Source organism: Neodiprion fabricii, chromosome 5, assembly GCF_021155785.1.
Source record: "Neodiprion fabricii isolate iyNeoFabr1 chromosome 5, iyNeoFabr1.1, whole genome shotgun sequence".
Taxonomy (NCBI): Eukaryota; Metazoa; Arthropoda; class Insecta; order Hymenoptera; family Diprionidae; genus Neodiprion; species Neodiprion fabricii.
The window spans coordinates 20,584,771-20,605,985 of record NC_060243.1 but is presented as its reverse complement, the minus strand read 5'-3'; the positions used below and the strand labels follow the sequence as shown (position 1 = coordinate 20,605,985).

Genomic DNA, 21,215 nt, shown 5'->3' with positions numbered 1-21,215 from the left:
TATTGAATTATTGAACATTATATTGAATATAATGAATTATTCACACGCTCAGATTCGATGTTTAAATATCATAACAGAAGAGGGAAAAAAAAAAATCATTTTCAATCTATTCAACAGACATCATCGATTATTCAAATGAAACGGCTTCCTTTCCAACAAATAGCTTCAAGGCCTTTGTAGCAAAGAAAACGAATTTCTTCTTTCCCGAGCTGTAGTCAACTGGATTCCTCACACTTCTTATTTTCATTCTTTTTTCATAATTTAATACGCGTATCGAGCTCTCACTATGCCTGCTACCTGCTTGCAACTGTTCCGATACAATTACATACGTGTGATGATCACACACGCAGGCGTATCAAGGTAGATCTATGAAGTATCTTTGCGTACCGACGGCATTGGCAATCCATATTCGCTTAGATCCATGTACGTGTATCCGTGTAAAATAGTGGATATAATAATTGGATCGCGCATCGCGCTTCGATTCGTTCCGCAAATCTTAATATGCACCATCTATCCATATACCGGCATTGGGGTGTGTATGTACATACATGTATAAGCGTAAACTACACGGGTTGCGTGTATATAATCCACGTACCTGTATACTGTTAGTTTCAGGCGGGGAGGTGGGCACTCCATGACGAATATCGAGGTACACTACACTTAACACGCCTACAGAAGCTGCTTCTATTTATAATGCACATACACATTACACGTGTGTGCACTTAATCGCGATCACGCTCTCATTAATGCAACACTGTTGTAAACGATCCGTTTGATGCGTGTACCTGAGTCTAAGAACGTGCATACATCTTTCAAACAAGTTTCTTACGCATCGGTAGTTGTTTTTACTAAACTGAGAGAAACTTTTAGTTCCGGTTAACGTTCGGTCCTTAACTATTTTCATTTTTTGCCAGAATCGAAAAATATAGTTCCAGGTACAAGATGAAAATTAGTTTTTTAACTGTTACCGGAAAGTCTAGTATCCGTTACGATTCTTTCTCATTACGATCACTGTTACTATATTTTCTTGTATAACTGTTGCGAAAATTTAATGCTCGCGCAACAATAAATTCACGTTAAAGCTTTATTTAACTGAAAAAGTAGAGTAAACCTCAGAAACTGATTTTGCGTTGCAATTGCCAAAAAAGGATCGACGATAGCGCAAAATGGTTACACGTGCCTCGTTTTTCGTAATTCCAACAATATTCAAGCAGTTTTTTTAACGATAACTGTTTTATTCAATTTTTTTAGTTACTGTAACAAATGAAATTTTTCTCAGTGTAGGGTTTGCCTGTAATCATTTCTGACTAGTTACCGATAAACGACTTTTCACGTCAAGTAAGTATCTCCGTAAATATTTCCACCGGTTTGGTTTTCATTCTTATATTTTATCTGAATTGACTAGTGTCTATTGTGTGAATTGACTAGACAAGTGTTTTCCGAGCATTGCCCAACTTTTCCCAGCACACTGTTTACCCATATTACATTATTTTTCGTATCGCTTCATTCTCATAGAATTTACTCATATGTGTACATTTTTTTCAGAAATATTCGCTCTAGTTGCTGGTTTTCTTCATTTATAATATGCAACACGTCGGCCCAATTATTACAGAGTAATATCTATTTTTAATTTGAATATGTTTTATGTATTTCATTATCACAACGGTCATATCACTTCATTTATAAACAGTACATATAATGTACGGTGAAAATATTCATTATTAGTGTTTTTCCAATTTTTCCCCTCTGGTTCTGAAGAAATATTTTCAAATCACGTGTTTTTGTTTTTATTTTTCATTTACATCTACATTTGGGACATTATTTTCAGACAAGGAATACGTTTGTATATTTAAAAAAATATATCATCATCTTCGGTGTATCAACACCTTTACCCCACGAATATCCGAATAATATTAAATGGTATTTTCTTTAACGTTAACACGTGCCACCGAGCGATTGAAAATTTAAATGCAAATTACATTAGTTTTTTCCATGTTTTTCGATACTTAAAATGAGTTGAAAAAAAAAAAACATTCACATGCATAAGTTTCATGTCCATACTTTGTATAAAATGCAGGAGAAAACAAATTTTCGAAATAACTCGAGGATTTTGTTGTTCATGGTTAATAAAGTTGTAAAAATGATGCATGTACAGAATATTTGACATTTTTTAAATCTATTGTATCATTCGTTCATAAACCAGGTGATACGATGTATTCTGTACAGTAAAATTGTTCCGAAGTATGAAAGCGAAAAAATTGTAGTACAATGAGTCTTCTAAAAATAAATTCTGAACAGTTATGACGTTACTTGCTGTATAAATTTTATTAACAATTTTATATGATTGTTTAATAATTTAACCAAGATATAACGCTAAGAATCTTGACGTAGGTAAAATAATCTGTCGAAAAAAAAACAACGCAAAAAATCAAAAATTTAGCAAGGGGGGTTTCAAACTATTCGTTATTCAGGCTTCCCTTCACATCACGCAACAAGCTCGCGAACAGTGTCAATTGTTGATAACATTCCTGTATATCGCGCACCTTCCGCATCTTCGCCATAATTTATTCCTTGGTACTAAATGCGTTGAAGAGCTCAAAGTTGTCGGTGATTCGGTCTTCCCGAACACCGCTCCACTAACTCCCGACAAATACAAAAAATTGTTACCACGAATTTCATACCGACTACCATCGTCGCGTTTGCCCTCACCAATCCCCTTATGGTAGAAGGAGATAAAAAATAAAAATAAATAAATTCGTTATCCGGATTTCCCTAACATCGCCCCGCGAGATGAGAAAAAATATTTTCTAAACCAATTTCCGTTCAACAACTATTTTTCCCCGACTGGGAAAATCATTCCGAAACATCCGACCCAACGACTCTCGAATCATGATTACAATTACCTCCGAAAATATTACACGCGACATTACACGAATCCTCGGCGAGAACCGGGGTGGCTTCCGGTTCCCTTCCGACGAGTAAATTCGAGCATGTAGTTAATCGCGAACACGTGTGCTCGCGGGCTCACCTGCGCACAAGGCAAGCCGCAAAACTCAGCGTGAGCGTCGTTTCCGCGAGAGTCAGGTTGTTCGTTCGAGCTCGTATACGTACACGGCTGTGTAACAGTGCGCGCAGAGCGCACGCGCGCAAGTGGGTAACACGCAGGTAGACGGATATTCGACGCATGTAGCTCCGGCCCACGCAGCTCGCTGGTACGTGAGGCGTAACTCTCCGGCCCGTAACGCCGCTGCTGCTGCTGCGGCGGGCAGCGCAACTAGCTCGAGCTACGGGGGACCATCGAACCGAATCTCCTGTCTGACTGCCCGTTTGTCCGCCCGTTCGTGCTACCCATGCCGTGTAGACTCGTGTGTGAACGCACATTAGTGTTTCTTCTTTTTTTTTTTCACTGTCTCCGTCTCTTAATGTATCCCTTTTGCACCGCATGATTATATATACCCATGCATGTGCGTTATTGTACATTCGTAATGCGTATTATAATGTAGTAGTTGTGTTTATACAGCGAATAATTTTGCAATCGATCATACGTAATATGTAATATAAATAATATCCCTCTTGACGAAATGTTTTTTTTTTTTTTTAGTTTCAACTTTCTTTGAGAATTAACAGTAATAGGAAACTTCGTAGAATTTTTTTTTCACCGACTCTGATATAATTATATTTCAGGCATTGTATTGTATAGTAAGTTGGATTGTTTTTTTTTTTTTTTTTTTATCTTTTTCCTAATTACACTTGAATGTTTTTTTTGCTGCAGATTTGCTGTATAAAGAAATTGTCAAAATTTGAGGTAGTGGGTTTTTTTTTCTTTTTTTCTAGAGAACGGAGAATGGTCGAGATCGAAATTTCTGAATCGAAAATGTTTTTCGATGGTCAATTGACAATGCTGACAAATTATGAAAATTTTCGTGTTCAGATTTTGCGTGTAAGAAACGTTTGAAAAATTCTTCGATAATAATCGGGATATAATCAGAAATGAGAGACAAATTTTCATCCGACGTTTGCGGAGTTTTTCAAGTTCGTAGAGTCTTTCGATGGTTTTTTGTTTTTCTTTTTTTAATTCCCATACGGCGCTTAGACTGTTCATAAATGTGGTGAGAAAAAAAAAAAAAAAACAGAACAACGACGCGAAAAATACTAAAAATATCGGAAAACAAAGAGTGTACCGTTTTTTGTTGATGACGGTAATATTCAGCAATAATTTCGGTACCTCGCTTCTTCTATACACAGAATCAGAGGCACCTGCAATGCTTTTACTGACCGGACGGCACAGAGACTTGAACGCCTTGTCAGGCGACGACGGCGGCGGCTGCGAGTTGGTATAATTTAAAGATCTCTGCTGGCCCTCGCGACGGAGACTTCAACAAGTTTTTACCTGAGCATAAAGCAGCGGCAGTTCGTCGCGCGAATTCGCTCGTTCGGCAAATATTTTCGTCCCTCCAGAATATCACAACGAGTGAAAAAATAATCGACGTTTTTTTAAATGGATGAATAACGCGAAAGAATATTATGAGAATGACATTGCCTTTGGTAATAATATTCTTCATAATATTCTTTCGCGTTATTCATCCATTTAAAAAAACGACGGTTATTTTTTCACTCATTGTGATATTCTGGAGGGACGAAAATATATACGTAGAGATAATTATAGTAACATGTATTTTTATATAAAATATAGATAATTATAGTAAAATGTATTTTCTGTACAACAAAGTATACATAGTAACAGGTCCATGTGTAGGATATAATGACTCTTTACCCGCGGGATGGAAAATCGAATTTTCGAATGGTCAATTGTAATGTGTGCGTACGTGCACGCGATACATATTCACTGTTGTAACGAGTATATTTTTTTCCGCCCAATATCGATGTGAATTTTATTTAAATCTTGTTTTTCTGTCAAATTTATCACGAATTTTACGGCACAATGTATTTTATTGAGGAACAAGCACATACAGTTATTTAAATGCATCTGTTATCAGATTTTCATAAATTTCGTCAATGAAAATTACTGTTTGCCGGATACACATGCGAGTTTCGAAAATATTCTTTTGTACGTAATTACAATATCGCACACACGTGCTATTACATACGTATTATAAATGTGCATGCATGTATGCATGTATATACGTATATTTTATATTCGGGAGGGGAATAGCCCTCGAGGGGTTTACGGCTAACGAACCGAACGAACAAACGATTAAATATTTCCACTCTCTGGTGTTTCAATACATGCAACCTGCGATTATATAACATACACTTCATGTATCGAAAAATTTCCTCGTTCGTATTTGTTACAATTTTTTCACTAACCTTCCTTCAAACGTCTGCGCTCTAGACGGCAAAATTTTGACTTCTTCCCCGCAACTAATAAAAGGAAAAACTAGTTTTATTAGACAAAGTTTGCTTTTTATTTCAACAAGCTGCTTATAGATACTATCAACCAAAATCTTCAAGACTTGTTTATCGAGGTAAAAAAAAAAAAAAAAAAAACAAAAGCAAACTTTACGAATAATAAATGAAGATTTTGCTTATCATTTGATGTACAGAATTAAAATTTATTCGTTTAAATATAAAACCAAAACAAAATAAAACATTTTTTTTTGTTGACCTGTTATCTACTATTAACTTTATGATGTCTTGATCACGTTTCGAGAAATTGATTAATTTTTGTCAGATATGCGTAAAACTGAATAATTGCAGATTATCATAATGCTTTGGAATAATACATGAGAATAATGTTTACATCAATATTAATGATATCGATAATGCTGACTACTACTGTTTGAAGAATGATACCTAAGTATAATTGAGTAACGATAAAAATCACAGGAATTGATATCAGATTCATGTAGAATACGATAGAAAAAGCCGTGACAACGTACATCGATATAAAGACAATGACGATTACAGAGATGTGACGTTAATTATAAATGATCCCGATATGGATTAACAATAAAAACAATGAAAGTAAAGAAAATTTACATTCATCACGTACGTAGTTCGCTTATACTTCGAGAAATAGACACGCTGCACGTATTTATAAATATAACGGTAATGTTTGAAGTGCATGCAGAGTTGAGTACGTTTCACAAATTCTCCCCAACGTCCTTGGCAGCATACATAGTATAATAATAACGATGTGTGCATGCGATAGCGTACGTGGTCACACGTACATTTTGCGATTCCGAGGTGATGCACCGATATTGCAATTTGTACAGCGTATGGAGTTATTACAATATACACGTATATCCATGGCAAACATATGTAAGTATTTATGGGTATAATACTCGAAGGCAAACAAAGAGAAGAAGCTCATCTCGACGATCACGTTTAAATACCGGTACCACCGCTTCTGCAGATCTTTCTTGTATACGATGAAAATGGCGATGATCCACGCATTACACGGTCACACGCACACACGCACACAATTATAAACACACACCTACTTACAGGCTGCAAACTTGGCGCAAGGAATTTCATTCTTCATCTCTCAATTATCAGCAATTCCTTCTGACGCATCGCATTGCGCTTTGAAAATATAATATTCTACAAGTACCGCTGCAATTTTAATACTTAAGTTCAATCGTAAGCGTACCGTATGAATTACATACGAACATGTCACTTTTGTTAGTTTAAAATGACAGTTGTCTTGTTTTGATCACATATATCGTAACTTATTGTCGGAGGGAAATGTTCTCCCCATGAAGATTCAGTCGGGAGAGGTACAAAAATTCGCCAAAGTATTCAAATTGAATATTTTGCAACGATGGTTGAAAAAATAATACAATCGCATGGATAAAAACAGAATGTTCATAGACTTAATGAGTCTCGATCAGTGTCTCGAGGTCTAGGAGCTAATTGCGAGCAAAGTTGTTCAGGTGTTTGAGTAACCGTAGGTGCAGTATACGTACATGCATACAAATATTATACGTATACATACCCTGCGGTATAAAGTGTAAAAGTAAAGAGGTGGGTACTGCAGGTAGTAAAGATTCAGGCTCAACTCAGCTTAACTCGACTCGACTCGAGCAAAGGCAGCAACAGCAGCAACAGCGACGGCGAGTCAAGGAGTCAGCCAAGCATGAAGAAACAGCCCGGTACTAAAAAGTGAAGAGGTTTAGTCGAATAAGAGCAAAGCAATAGAAACGAAACAGACAAAAAATAAAAAGAAAACAAAAATGACAATAAAACAGAAACAATAATAATGTCGATGAGAGAAAAAATTATTCAGAGAAGTATACGAAGAAACTGAAAGAGAATCGATATTGATGCAAAAGAGAAAACAGTATACGTTTAAATTTACGATTATACGCAAGTATATAAGGGACGAATTTTTTGCGCAAGTATGGGAGAGGAGGGGGAGACAAATTTTTTTTTTTTAATCTACGTATCGATTCGATTCGAGGTACGAGGAATGAAATATACCGGAAACTGTAACGGCAACAAAAAAAAAGGGCCGGGGGGGGGGGGGGGGGGTAAAAAACGAAGATCCTGAGGATGTCGAGTTCTAATAAAAGATGATTCTTTTGCACGCGTGTGTGTGTGTTAAGGCGCGCTCGCGCTAGATGAAAATAATAAAAATATGCGCATGCAAGTATGTAAGAAACCTAGAGGAACGGATGGCCGGGAATAAGACGTGAAGCCGAGGATCACGTAGGTAGAGAGGCGAGCTGGGTTTGTTCGTAAAAAGTTCTCGAGGCGGGGGTATCGGCGTTGGTATAACGGGACCGGAACTCTGGTGGAACCGGCGTGTTGGGCCCGACGCTCGGAGCGGAAGGCCTTGTGGAAGGGGCGAATGTAGGTCTCGCATCCCGATTGGCCGGATGACGCGCATATGCCTGCAGACAGCCGCGTACCCCTGCAGCAGCCGACGCTCCGGAGAGTGACGGAGAGAGGAGAGGAGGAGGAGAGAGAGAGGGAGAGAGAGAGAGAGCCTCCCAGCCCCCGATCATCCGCGCCTACACAGTCATCTGCATCTCTCCTGCACCTCCTTCGGCTTCGCCTCACTTTCGGAGTCGATCGTCTTCCACACCGTGATTCGGAGGTTCAGGTAACGCCGGGCGCGCGTGAGGAAAAACGCCTTGCCGCCCCGGTTTTCTACCGTACGATCAATCGCTCTTCGTTTTTTACCATCGTCCTTCTGAACTTTGGCGGGAAAATTGACCGGGCGCAAAATCTAACGACTTGCCTGAAATTTTTCCCTGTCCTGGAAAGATTTTTGGAGGAATATTTTTTGGGGACATAAAAAATTGCGGATCGCCGGAGGAAGTTTTTTTCGGAATTCGAACGGTTGGAACATGAATCAGCGCATTCGTTTTCGAGTTATCCTTGTGACTGGTACTGAAATTTTGACCTGGCCCGATACGTATTTTCCGGTTTTTCTTGTTTTATTTTGTTGCTAAAATCAGAATTTTGTACCAGAGGATTTATATTTTTACAAAATATTCGATTCTTGTTCTGTATCTGATTACTTCGAACTTCAATTAGATCATCTGTTTTCGACTTGTTGTCTTGACTGGCCTGAAATTCGAACCCCACACAATAAATTTCAGTTGTTTGCGAAAATGGGAATTTTGCACGAGAGGATTTTCGTTCAAACAAGAAACTGAGATATTGATGAACGAATTTTTCTCAAAATCTGACCGCTTCTGAGTCGAATAAAGCTAAACCGATGGATCAAGTTACGCTTGAATCAGTCCATCAGTATCAGTGTCCGGATATTTTTGGACCAAAAATTCTCATCTTTCACAAGTCATTGAAATCCGTTAATTCATTCTCGAGGTATCGTTGTACGAAAAACTGATATAGTTCTCTAAACGTCCAGATCTGGTCAAAAGTCAAGTTTTCATTTCCAGCGAGATTATTGTAACTTCGCTTCTTCCCAGAATGACAGAAGCAAGGAGTCGAAAAGATGTTGAATGAAGTTTTGATCACTTGCAGCGAATTGAAAAACAAACATCATGCAGTGTAATGGAAAACCAAACTCGCGTTAATTCGGTATGTAAGTATAAGTTTATCTTCAGCGATGTTTTCCCTTCCTTTTATGGTAATTTTCATCTTTCAAAGCATCCTTCTCGGAAATTCTGTCATGCATGTTTTTCTTTTTTTTTTCTATTTTGTATTATACTCACAATTAACGATTTGGATCTTTAGTGAAAGATCAAAAAAAAAAGCAAGAATTACATGGAGTCTTCGATTTCTTTGGAATATCTTGAAGACGAATCTTTATTACAGACTTCTTACATCTTCATGCACCGTTCTTCGGTCTCTATAGAAAACAAAGAATGACACCTGAATTAGATGCGAAACGTAACGGATTTTAGACCGATTGAAATTAGTCTGACAGTTATGAACGCTGAACAAGAAGAGGAGTTGTAAAAAATGAAAAAAAAAAAATTCTGCGTTCATCGGAAGCTTCTCAGATAATGTAAAAGTCCCAAATATTCGATCGACGAACAGACGGTCGGTCACGGATGACCGTGAGCACTGTACCATAATCATGGCATCATCTGCATCACGTTTTTTTTTTATAAATGTATAGTTTATGCTGCGTATATATACATACATGTATCTAGGATGACAAACCTTCTTCAATAGTACACCATAAATTATAATAAAAATGAGGGTACAAGAGATGAAAAATGAACAAAATCTACAATTTTGTTCCGCTCAGTCAAAGAGATTCAGGGTCTATAATTAAATGTGGACACGAAATTTTCATGATCAATCCAGGTTTTCAATTGTTTTTTTCGTCAAGTAGCCAATCGTGAAAAATCGTTTTTCGAGTAGAAACGTGTTAAAAATGTTTCTCGAGTTTGGTTCAAGGTCACGAAATGATGTTACAAGAAATGTAACCTTTCAGATGAACCAAACCATTAATCAAGGTAGAAGACCTCTACAACACGGAAAAACTGATCTGTCGGAATCACATGCACGCTACGGCATAAAATTATACGGGCGGGATATTTTGTTACGGTAAAAGCAACAGCAATTTTGGCATTTGACAACTCGGAAGAATATTCGTGAATGTAACTTCAAGGTAACTGGGAAGCAATTATCACTACGAACCCTGTAATTTAGGCTAAAAAACAAAAAAAAAAAAAAAAAACGCTGTCTATAATATAATTATTCGGTGTAAAATTTGATTGCCGAAGCGTAAAAAAAATTTCTACCTTTTCAAACGATAACTTAGTTTGTAAATATACTCGTATACCTCACGTTATTACTCTTTGAAAAGGTTTTAAAGGTATTTTGGCAATTTGTCTCGCTCAAATATGGAACATTGACGTCGCGCAAATGGTTGAATGAATTGTACATGTGTTTCAGCTCTCGTAAAGTTACGTTCAATAATTTTCCTATTAAAAAATCAAGCATGTGCAAGATTGTTTATGTTGTTCAATTATAGGTTTCAAACGAATATACGTAATGAGGTGGCCCCAAAAATTGCCATTATCGAACTTTGTTACTTCCATAGCCTGAAATATCGTGAAACAAATATTAAAAAATTTTTGTCGAAACGCCAAACTCCAATCTCATTTTCGAGTTCTGTCCGAAAGCCTTCGAATCCTCCCATTTGAATAACACAGAATTACCGGCATTCACCGTCAACGTTTTTTCGATCGATGCGACGTGTAAAAAAAATTCGATGTTCAGTAAATTTTTTACTTACGTTCTCAGGTATCCGATAAAAATGTCAAGAGAGTTAATTCGAATCGGAAAATTAAATGTTTCGGGACAGACTTAGAAACTGAAATAGAAGTCCGAGGTTCCGTTAAAGTTTCATCAAATATCCTTATAAATATATCGAGCCTCGGGCGCAACAAAACTAAAGAATTACCACATTAAGAAACTCCTCAAGCTACACATTGTAAAAGAAAATAAAAAAATCAACTTCCGTACGAAGTTAAAATTTTTATTTTTTCATCCCGCAAACCGTGCATACGGTCTTATTTTTCCCCGACTACCCGACACAACGAGTGACGAGAGCACGTGTCGTTCGTGACGGAAAACCGATCCTGAGGGATGAAAAGGAGCGACAACAATGAGGCGAATGAAGATGAAGACGATGAGGAGTCCGCACATGGTGGGGTCAGCGATATCTACTCTCGGTGCGCAGCATGGCGCTGTTCCGAGGGAACGAGAAGGCGGGTAGCGGCCTGACGGGGGGGTGGTGGAGGTGCGGGGGAGGGAGAGAAGAGGGCGGGGGGGGGGGGGTGAAGGAAGGATCGTGGTGGTGGTGGTAAAAGGCGTCATGTCAGCGGTGGGGCCGAAAGAAGTACCGCTACGCTTCGGAGGCGCCCTGAGGCGAAATACCAACCTACCTACCTAACCACCAGCTCACGAACCTACCTTGCACACAGAGAACGATGGTAGGTACAGTACGCGTCTTGGGCCAGCGGTGGGGCCCACGTTAAACGTTATTGCGAGCGGAGTATAGGCAGCGGTACACTTCGGTTCGTCGTCGAGGGCCTTACGCACCTCCACACTCTCGCGTTTGCCGAGCAACGGTCGTCGGTTAGCGGAGTCAACTTTGTCTTCGATGAGGCCCCCGACCGGCTGGCACTCTCGTGGCCGACGGCCTCCGACGCGGACCCGGACCCAAAGCGGTTGTCACTGAAATTATAATCGTTCCGAAAACCCCGAACAGTTAGTTCTGTGCCTGAATCATCCCCCTTCGTCTGTTTTCAGTGTCACGTACGTAAAATACATACGCATCGTCGTTGTGCCTCGTGATGTGCGTTTTTCGTAATTCAAACATACGTGCAACGTTATTTTCTATTCTTTTTCCTCTTGTGATACGTATATGATACAGGTGTTGTTACGGATTCGTGGGCATATTATAATGTTATTATACCGATTAATCGTCGCTATGTTCAAGTGTGTACCGTGTGATTGATCAGGTAGTTAATTGTCGAATTATAGCAGCTCGACGAGAATATTGACTGCGCTTTACACAAGTATTTATAATAACAATTTTATAATCCGTTAAAGCGACCGGTTTATGCCGAACAGGATATTTCACCGATCAAGTAATTGCTGCATACTCAAAGTACTTAAAATAATAGAAAACAACCACTGCGGTTACCGTCGAACACCATACAGTGACGTTTTTCTGCGGACTGTGAACTACCGGTTTCGTTGAGCGCGGTAAATCAAGTGCGGTGATGAAAATAATCGGTTATAATCCTTGAGAGTGTGGAAAAAAATAAAAATAAAAAAATAAAAAATCGTCAATAAAGTAAGAAATCGGTGTCCGAGCTGCAGAGAGCAGTCATGTGGAAAGTGTTTGGTACGTCTTCTCGTTCGCACCGAGATTCTAATACACGGGGGAACGTAATCGAAAACGTTGATCGGGATGATCGTGATTTATAGCTGAAGCTGATCACTCATTTTCAATTCTTCTATTCACATTCTCCTTTTTATACTTCTTCGCAATTTTTCACACCTCGCGAGAGAAAAGTGCGCCGCGTGTTTCCTCCGCAATTTTCGTCACAGATTTGCCATGTTCCTTGGAAGTAGTGGCTCGTTACTGTTTTCGTTGGGATTGCCAGCTGGACGCACTTCCAGCCTTCTGGTCTGCGCGGACGTTTTTGGTGCCTGCTGATCGGACAGCAGATTGTGTCCTAAAACCAAAGATTCACTCTGCTATTCTGGAGACGACACCCTGCGGGACGAATCGAAGTACGAGAAACCGTGGAAGTGTTTTACAACCGGAACGGACGCCAGCCGGCTTTGACTTCTTCGACTCTTCTCAGCATCGCGTTGCTTCAACGCCGCAGCAACGCCCCCTACTTCTCCACCTCGTCGTCTTCTCTCTCTCTCTCTCTCTCTCCTACACTCTGCGCTGATGGTTCTGATATCATCAACCGGTTTTTAAGGTTGGTTTACCCCTTAACCCATATTCCACATCGTGGTAAATTAGTTAGGCGATGGCGATTGATGTGAACTTTTTAAAACGGTTGTATATTTGTTCATTTTAGACACCGAATAACTTATACAGGCGCTGCGTGCACAGGTGATTTACCGAACAAACAGGATGTACATCAGCAAGGTATTCCCAATGACATCCGGTTCCAGAATTACCCTTCGATTTCCACTCTTAAAAGACGCCTTCGGCAACGAAAGTCGTTTTCCCTACCAAACTGCATAATTTTTTATTGGTTAAATTGTAGTTGTTTTTATATCAATCTACTAATCTACCAACCATTCATCATCCTCACCAGATTTGAAATTCACCAGACAAGAAGTACACTATTTCGATTGAAATCTGGATGGAGAAAGTGTGAAAGAACTCTTTTACTCTGTCAGAAGCCGTTTTTTGAATTGTTCAAACCGTGTTGCGTCTAGTTAGATTCTATACGTAATACGGCAACAAAATTGTCTCCGAGACGATGATTCGTTTGACCGATAATGCTAAAGATTTCCGGACTCATCGACATCCTCCAACTATAAGTAACTTGCCGATTTTATCCTCTGCAATGAATAGATTTTTAAATTAATCGCTACCAGTTCCATGAACCAGTTACGCATACTCCAAATTCCAGTCGAATTTGCCGTTTTCATTTTTTCCCTTTGAAATTTCATAAATTTGTTTTCTTCTAATTAAGTTAAAATTACAACGTTGTGCCGCATGCGTGTATATCACATTTGTAGAAACGTATGGGGAAAATGGTCCAACAGTGGGCCGGCGGGCAACGACTCGCGTGCAAGGGGCATAAATATAATTGGCTTAAATTCCTTGTGTCCAGAAGTCCATAGACACACTTCAGCTGTGCAGCGGTAATTAATAACAAAATCACAGGCACCCTACAACAGGTATCCGTATACATGTGTGAACACGTGTGTGTGTGCAACTTGTTGCGCGGTGTAATTTACATATCAGGAATTTTCTTAGCTCCGGCCCAGTAAATGTGTACCTAAATACGCAATATGGAGATCACACCTGTACGAAACTAGAGAAAGGAAAGAAGAAAGAGAAGCAAAATGTCCGGTTGTTCTTTGATTCACATGGTATTATTGCAATTCTCACTTTCGGGTGACTGTGATTGAAATATTTGCGTGTCGTACTGACCCAGAGGGTAGATTCCTGGCAAAAAACTGAGACGAAAGTCTCTTTGCTCGAGAATCGAGGGAGGCACGGTTTTCCAGTAACAAAGGCTTAAAGATTGTCCAATCAGAGCGTTCGTACGGTGTAGTCTGCTATTCCGGGTAGGCCTGTGATTGGTCCACGGCAAATGTTGTGTAACTCACGAACCGCGGTTCCCCCGAGGTTTTGGCAAAGGAACTTCTGTCTTGGATTGTCGGAAGGAACTCGATGGAAGTATCGAAAATTTGATTCGTCGAAGAAGACCTGTCAGCCAGTGTCAGAGCGTCGCATAAACACGTATATCGGATAATTGTGAACGCGGTGAAAGTGCAATTCTGACAAACCGGGTGTTATTTGTGTTCACATGTGTAATAAGACGACGACCACGATGACGCTGGACTATCGAAGGCGATGTAGTAGGTTAATTAACGTCGTGTGTGTCTTTCTGCACTATCCTATCCTATCCTATCCATACTGCAGAGAGTCGTTCGAGGTCGGTCACGCACCTCGAACAACGCGTTCGCTTCGTTCGTCATTCGAACGCTACACATGCACGTATATCGTAGATTGGTAGTTACAGGATACGTGATACGTCGCGTATTTTGATACAGTCGTTATTTTTCTGTTTCTCTCGTTCCTAGTTGAAACTGATCCCAACAGTTCCGTTAATTCGACGGTCTTTCTGCCGATAAAAATTTGAATTATCTTTCGCACGATTCAAGTTTGCAATTCAGCTCTTGTCTGTCTTCTATGATCACTATCCGGCCAATCTGTGCCGTTATTCTCTGTCTTTTCGTTGCCTTCTTTTCTGCCATTTATTGTTCTCGGATAGTCGCTGTTGGGGAAGCGGCGTTTCGTTCGGTTCGCCAGGTTCTTCAGGTCCCAGCTGCTTATTGAGTTGGCTGGCTGCTGGATCCGACCCGGCAAATGTCAAAGTATCCTGCATCTGGCTACACGAGAGAACCTGTCCCACCGTCAGCGACCCACACACGACTAAATGTCAGACAGTGTGCGTCTCGTCTAGCATAAAACTGTGCTCCACAGACACGGACGAATGGCTTATACGTTACAGGTTCGAGATGCAGCCCGATAACTATGTATACATACATTCACGTAATTAGGTACATACGCATAAATATATAATCGTCGGTATACGCGCGTTATATACGCGGAGAGCTGTTGCGAAAACGGAAAAAGATGGCAACTGACTACGACTAGACCGCCGGACTGGCTGCTCAACTCGATCCTCGAGCGATACTGTACTCGGTATTCATCTTGTAATTAGTTGGATACTCATTTCTGTCCCTTTACGATACCCACGGTGTCCTGTTCTTCGTGTGATTTCTTCATTTTCATTAGTAAACACTTTTATGATACTTGTGTTTGGTTGTTAAAAAATTTCTCTATTCAATTTCTACCAATTGTGACTTTTGCAATCAAGCTACGAACGCATAGATTAGTTTATTTTCGATCAATTTTTGTTCTCTGGTAATCGTAACTATATAAATCACATTTATCTTCTGATTTATATCATGACTCGTTGATTAGCAGGTACAGTTATGATTGTTTTCTTCAGTTTTTGAAATCTATCTATGCCGGTTTTCGAGAATCACGTTTTTTTTATTTACCTTATCACTTTTTTATTCACAACTATTTATCAACTATATTGTCGATATCTGGTGTCTATTTTTGTATGTCTGTAAGTTATGAATTTTCTTTCGAATTTATGTTATTATTTAAACAGGTAGGAATCCAACGTTTACCGTGCAGAAGCCTTCATTTGATTTCACTTTTCTTCCCACCGGATATTCATTCTTTCTTGGATGTTACCGAATTCTAAAAATTACTAAAAGATACCGTTTTGCGTCTTTTATCTCATCCCCTGTCTCTAACGATCAAGCTTTCGTTACTTTACTGGACATTGCATAAACTTCTCACCGCAGTGTTACTGCTTTGAGCTTACTTTTCTGAAATAGTCCTTCGTTTTTTTTAAATTTCTCTACAAATTTTCATTTATCTTTATTAAAAGTGGAATAAAGATTCCGTGATCGTGCGTAAAGGAAACTGCTTGCATCTCTCCCGGACTACAAGGTGCAATATTCTTAATTGCGATAAGTAGTACCGTACATATAATCCGAATTTACGTATACAGCGTATAATACAAACCTCATTTACAAAGCGAGGCTGTTGCGTTGGGATAAATGATATAATCACACGCACAATATGTATACAGATATTCATACTCGTACAATAGTATTATTCATACACCGAGTGTGTCTCTCCCACGCCTTGTGCATACGTATACATGCGAACATACACGTACATACGCATAAAGATGCATATCTTTCTCATTTCGGAGCTTTCTTTTGTTTTGGCCGGGATCCGTCGGCTGAACCAAACCAACCTGCCGACCGACCAACCAACTTCCTGCTATTTTCTGTTCTCGGCAAGCAGCCAACTGGTATATACATATAAATGTATATATGCATATGTATACATGTTGTGTGTGTCACATGCATGTGCGTATTATAAGTGCTTGAGAGTATATTCAGCATACACTAGGAAAATCTCGGCAAAAACATACTACGCAGGCGATGCCACGTCCTGAAAACAAATGTTTATTCGAGGTTGCTCGATAGGCAGGACGTTTTATAGCTCAGCTAGTCTAACAATAAGTATTGCACACAAGATGTTCACAGTACAATTATAATACCGCATAGTGTGCGTTGTGGCGTATATTGTATTATGCGGATTATTATCCTGGCGAGGAAAATGGTCGGTACGTTCCATGGTTCGGTACTCGTACACCTGGAGACAAAGTTATACTGTGATCCTATATATACGGAACAATTTGTCTTGTGTCTTTTCGCTCCCCCCTCTCCACGTTTTTTCCGCAATTTATTATTCCTCTGATTCTTTACGTTATTGCGTTTTACGATCCAGACCGTGGATACGATTCTTCAAAACGATTTTATCTCTATTTACGGAAACTGAGGCGAGTAGAGGTGGACAAACGCTTATAGTTGCCTCGGGATCTGTATCCAGTTTTCCTATATTTTATGACGAAATAGCGTACCGAAGCTTTTACAGGAGCGAACACAAATTGCTCGGGATCTGGGATTAGAAGCCGAGGCAAGAAAATAGCAACTGTAAAGACCGTTATGCTTACCATTTAACAACTACTATTTCTATCTCGGAAACGAGATTTTAGATACTAGTCGATACATCGACAAGTACTTGAACGATTAGTTCACGAAACTACAATAATCTTCAATATTCAAAGGGTGAATTATTTGAATTTTGTCCGGCATAGTCGCAGAACTTTTTTCAACGACTGATTCTCAAGTCTTAAGACAAAAAAACTACTATTTCCATCATTATAATCGGTATACTTTGTTCCAACGACTAATTTCGAGTACTAAATAATTTCAACTCCACTCCCTGAAGTCGTTTTTCAACGATTACAGTGAAGCAACTATTGCCACGATTTGAATAAAAGTGACTAATCCAAACTGATTTCCATACCGAATATACCGAAGCAGAATCCCACATTTTTCAGAAAATCACCTTGTTAATCAGCTATTAATGTATTCCAGTAGAAGACTGGTATTTTGGGATAACTATATCCATTGCAGATAACAGTAAAACTTTTTCCGAACCGACGCATAACTCCCAGCCGAACTTAAACTGTACATATATCGATCGATTAGTGACTAGTCTCGATGTAACTGCTCCAACAGAATTTCGTGCAACTAGCTCAAGTAACAGAATATTCATGAAATCAGTATCCGATATTCAAATCACACAAATTTAAGCAGATTCCTCGTCATATACTCAAGCCAGCGATAAGGAGTAATATCCCTAAACCAAAGACGCGGTCGTTGTACGTCTGTATGTATTTATTACATACTGGTATAAACACACGCATAGCCATTCCTTACGTACGTAGGTGTACATGCACGCATATATATATATATATATATATATATATATATATATTTATATTACACCGTGGCAAAACAGGTCTGACGTTGATGCCCGGCAGCAAGAGTAACGCCGAGAGAAATCCTAGAGGGATTTTCAACTAGCCGGCCAGTCAGCTAGCGCACGATTAGTTAGACGATCTAGGAACAGCGCAACCCAGCAGCAGCCACGACTCGAGTGTCTGCCGCACGTCACTCACACCGGGATCTGTGGATAGCTGGCCAAGGGCTGAGTGTCCTGACCCAGTCTGGCCGTAAACACGAACATCGATCCTCACGCACCTGAAAATGCACGCACATAACGCCAGAAATACGGATCATAGCAAATTTATCCGGTTTCGATACATCGGTATCGTTCTGCTTTACCGTCCTTCGTCGGTAACACTGATACTCGATTTTATCGACGCTACCTCGACTGATCGATCATATTGCGAAACCGTCTTCGTTCCTCTTTATTAAAAGAGTCTTGAACGGTGAAGCAAGACATTTTGTTTCCTTTTCTTCGTTTTTCTGTTATTCTTCCTCTTCCGTTTTCTCTTCTTCTTCTTCTTCTTCTCCTTCTTCTTCTTCTCCTTTTTCTTTTTCCTTCTTAACCGGAGTTCCTATCTCGGATTAAAACGGCGTTGACTTTACGAAGCTGCCGGGCAAGTATGTCAAATTACGGATATACGGAAACCCGTGGTATTTAGGTTGCAGCCCAGGTATAAAACGATCGGCACCAACGGGTCACCTGCACCTGTTTCGATGTGTATATGTGTACTTTTTTGTTCATTCATTCTTATTTTTTGGTTTTTTGCTCAACTTTTTATCTGGTTTCATCGGCCGTATTCTTGCGTTACAATATACATGCGTACTTATCTCGATTTTTAACTTTTATCTCCAAGTTTTTTCGGCAATCGTTTTTTTTTTAAAAAACGTCTTCTTACCTTGTTACATTGACAATACTTATGTCGGTGCATACGTAAATATATGATTCACACATACATATATATATATATATTATATATATATGCTTACACACTTTCTTTTCTCCGGTTATCATGTAGCGCCTTCTTGTACCTCAACCTTCTCTGCAGCCAGCAACTAACCCAACCCCATTATGTACCCGTATATACGTGTGTGTGTGTGTATATGTCATATGTATATACAAGTGTCTCTACTTTCTGTGAAGGGAATTTGAGATGCGCGTTCAAACTTCGACGCGGATATCAAATGACCATGTTCGCCAAGATCCTCAGGTACATACAAGTATATAAAACGCAGGTATGTACGCGCCGAGTCAGGGTTCAGTGCTCACCGTGCAAACGAATAACACGCGGGATATAAATCAACGAGTGTCGAGAAAGACAAAAAAAAAAAAAAAAAAATAAAAAAAAAACTAGAACAGTTGAAACATTGCGTAGGTTTTTGATCTGCAGGTAAAGAAAAATTGAGACACTCCGGTGTTTATTATTGCAAAATTGCTAATCACCGATGTAGCGTAATATATGTATTTTAACAGGCATGCGCGCGGTTTCGGGTTTACGGAAGCCTTGGCAACGCGGCGTTGCGATCGAAGAATTACGAAGGCTCACGGAGCTTGGAGTAGCGCGCATAAAAAGCCCTTAGGGCATTGGGGTAGCTGTGCGCGAGCCGGGAGCCAAGCTTGGCCTCGAAAAGTTGAAAATCAAGTAGCGCTAGTGTGTTGTACAGATTACACGCGTAGAGTGGGGTTTATACATAAAAACAACAGGCATGTTTAATATTGAAACCCATAAGAGTCTGTAAAAACTGTGTAAGATAGTATACATCCATCGTAACAATGCCTGAAAACGACTAACAATAAACTGATCAAGATTCGACACGTCGCGTACTCTTCGGCAAATAAAAATGTTGCCAACCTATCAAAACTTCACTCTGTATAAACGAAAAAATCAAACAGGTTTGATATGTTTGTGAAATGCATCGGGACCATTTAATTAATACCGTTCTTTTCTCTTTCTCGTTTCAATCAAATTTGAGATCGCTGCTCTCTCGGCGAGTGTGATTCGACGTATGTCTTGCTTTTCCTTTTTTCATCACGTTGAAAAAAACTTTAAATTTTCGTAAATTTTTTAGGTATATATATTCGTTGTTTAAAAATTTTTGCGCGGAACGTTTCTTGACAATGTAAAATTACCCATTCGCGTTTGTTTTGAATCTTGCAGGCAAAGAGAATGAACGGATTTTTTTTCAGATCGGTACAGACCATTTTTGCATTTTTATTATGGTTGATGACACTGCGAAGAGTTTTGTGTATTATGAACTATGAATAGGATGTGCCGTATATATAACAAAAAAAAAGACAAGTTGCTATTCAACATACTTATCCAGCATGCCGGTCTTTCGATTTTTTTTCTAGTTTTTTCGATTACATTTCTCTATCCTTCTGTGTGTCTTCAAGTCACGTATAAAAAGAATTTGGTTTTCACACAGACGGTTCAAGTTACACAAGCGTTAATTGTTTTTTCAATTTTTTTTCCTCTTTCGTTACTCTTCTTTACCGCTGCGCTAATCAATCATATTTCACAGAAACACATTAACAGATTATAAATGCGTACAATGTATGCGCGAATTTGAGTCGCATTTAAGAGACTTTTTTATATCCTGATGTAGGTTTTTTAACCATGCGTTCGTCATTTTCTCGCATTGTATATAAGAGACATAAACATAGAATTACGTACAATACAGATAAATAATACACGTATATATTTATACGGATTTTCAGTAAACACGAGTCTAGATTAGGCATAATAAATAAATTCCGATGATAATATTATAATGTTATGTTTAAACGTATACCGAAAAGGAGAAGGAAAGAAGAAAGGGAAGACGAATTCCAGATGCACAATTTATTGCAAAAGAGCTACTCAATGACTGCAGAACGAGGCATAATAACCATATGGTTATGTGTAAAGTCATCGTGCATAGTCTGCATATATGTAAAGATACACATATATACGTATACTTGGCAGCATTACTTGTATATGCTATACGCTAATCATATCTACAGGTATCATAAGTATAAGTGCTTGCCAATATAACGACTAAAGACATCTCGCGGTGATGTCACTGCCAGCATGTGTGTGTGTGTGTGTGTGCGCGCATTT

At 39.2% G+C, this 21,215-nt stretch overlaps 1 protein-coding gene across 1 annotated transcript in view; it reads left to right on the top strand.

Moving 5' to 3' along the window:
• Positions 1 to 11,483: 11,483 nt before the first annotated feature.
• LOC124182563 (zinc finger protein 648-like) overlaps positions 11,484 to 21,215 on the top strand; it is a 34,989-nt gene continuing 25,257 nt past the window's right edge. Inside the window, exon 1 of the mRNA XM_046570001.1 lies at positions 11,484 to 12,896. The gene's annotated coding sequence lies outside the window, so the exon portion shown is untranslated. The remainder of the gene's footprint in view (positions 12,897 to 21,215) is intronic.